Below are 2500 nucleotides of genomic sequence, written 5' to 3' on the forward strand. Positions count from 1 at the left end.
ATTTTAATTTTGAATCCATTTCTTGGAAGAAAATAAGTTTCTTGAAATTTTCAATTTCAAATCGTATTTCAGCGAAAGAAATAGTGAAAACACCTAATCTTTCGAATCTTTGTTGCGGAGTCGATAAATTATACGACCTCTGGTTGAATCATAACGACTTACTTCAATTTTGACTCTATCTCCTGGCAATATTCTTATAAAACTATGTCGGATCTTTCCTGAAACATAACCTAGAATCATATCTTCATTATCTAAACGAACCCGGAACATGCTGTTGGGAAGCGATTCAGTAATTAAACCTTCATGAATCCATTTTTGTTCTTTCATTCCAGGTAAAACCTCCTTGAAGTATCAACTAGTGGAGGAAGAACCTTATTAGACAACCCACCCCTTATCTTTTCTTTTTCACAAAAAAGAAGTTTCCTATTCAATTCGGATATTAGAAAGATTACCATATATAACACAAAATTTCTCCGCCTATTCTTTCTAGTCGAGCCTCTCGGTCTGTCATTATACCCCGAGAGGTAGAAAGAATTACAACTCTCATCCCGCCTAAAATTCTAGGAATTCTTTAATAATAAAATAGATTCGGAGACTCGGCCGACTTATCCGTTTTAAATTTAAAAGATTTCGATAAGTACTTTTCCTATTCCTTCTATGTCGTAGGGTTAAAACCAAAAAATATTTGTTGTTTTCTCGATGTTTTCTCATGTTTTCGATAAAACCCTCTCGTAAAAGTATTTTAACAATACTTTGGCTGATATTAGTAGATGCTACTCGAACCACGCTTTTTCTATACATATCGGCATTTTGTATAGAGGTTATTATGTCAGCAATAGTATCACTACCCATGATTAATTAAAATGATTGGTGCCTCCAAATTTGGATATAATCAACATGCTTTTTTACGTATTTTTTTTTAGAAATTATGAATATTCATTTTGAAAGGTATATAAGTGAGACAAAATCTACTAAATGAATCTTAATCTATTTATTTTAAATACCCTACTATAAACTATAACCATATCGTGGTCTCGTTTTATAATACCTCGGGAGCTAATGAAACTATTTTAGTAAAATTGAACTGTCTCAATTCTCGGGCAATCGCACCAAAAACTCGATCCTTTTGGATTTCCTTCTTGATCAATCACAACTGCAGCATTGTATCATATCGTATTATCATACCGTTGTCACGTTTAAGTTCTTTACAAGTACGTACAATTACAGCTCTGACCACTTCTGATCTTTCTAGAGGCATGTTTGGAACTGCGTCTTTGATCACAGCAACAATAACGTCACCAATATGAGCATATCGACGATTGCTAGCTCCTATGATTCGAATACACATCAATTCTCGAGCCCCGCTGTTATCTGCTACATTCAAATGGGTCTGAGGTTGAATCATATCATTTTATTTTATTTTATTTTTTTTGATCTGTTTTTTACAATACAAAGTTCGAAGAAAAAAAGAAATATTATTTGTTCAAAAAAAGAAACCTGCACCCGCTATTTTTAAGGCCTATTTCTTTTTTATCCCAAAATAATGAATTGAGCTCGTATAGGCATTTTAGACGCTGCTATTGAAATAGCCCTTCTGGCTATATTTTCTGTTACTCCACCCATTTCATAAAGGATTCGACATGGTTTAACAACAGCTACCCAATATTCTGGAGAGCCTTTACCTGAACCCATACGTGTTTCAGCGGGCCTTACTGTAACTGGTTTATCTGGAAATATACGGACCCATATTTTTCCACTGCGACGTGCATTTCGTGTCATTGCTCGTCGACCCGCTTCTATTTGTCTAGATGTGATCCAAGCGGGTTCAAGTGCCTGAAGAGCGTATTTACCAAAACAAATAGTATTACCTCGATAAGACATTCCCTTCATTCTTCCTCTATGTTGTTTACGGAATCTGGTTCTTTTGGGGTTATAGTTGATGGTTTTTTTTTAATTCCATCTCTACTACAGAACCGGACGTGAGAGTTTCTTCTCATCCAGCTCCTCGCGAATAAATCAATTCAAATTCAAGATTTTGAATTCAATTCAGATAGAAAATAATTTGAATTAACTTTAATAAGTAATATACTGAATCATGGATTTCATTTAATCTAGATTAAATATATTATTAATTTGTATATCTTGTTTTTATCGATAACTAAATATAAATATATTAAATAACTATTTTTTCTTATATTTATCTATTTTTTATTTATCTATTTTAGAATGTTTTATAATGTTAAAACAAATCTTTCTTTTGTTTTACTCTTTATCGTATTGGATTGACCCAATTTTAGCAATCCAAGAAAATAAAGTTTTCGCGGGCGAATATTTACTTTTTCAATTTCTATTTCAGTTCTCTCATTAGTTCATCATTTTTCTGAATAGATGAATTGGTCTCTGGCCGGTTCCGCAATCCCGATCAATGAATCATTCGAATTCTTTTTCATTAAAATCTTTTGAATTTACAGGTTCCATCGTTCCCATCGCTTCTTAATTA

The sequence above is a fragment of the Bidens hawaiensis genome, unplaced genomic scaffold (assembly GCF_021521415.1).
Source record: "Bidens hawaiensis isolate Kalapana, Puna unplaced genomic scaffold, B.hawaiensis_p1.1 tig00034150_1, whole genome shotgun sequence".
NCBI lineage: Eukaryota > Viridiplantae > Streptophyta > Magnoliopsida > Asterales > Asteraceae > Bidens > Bidens hawaiensis.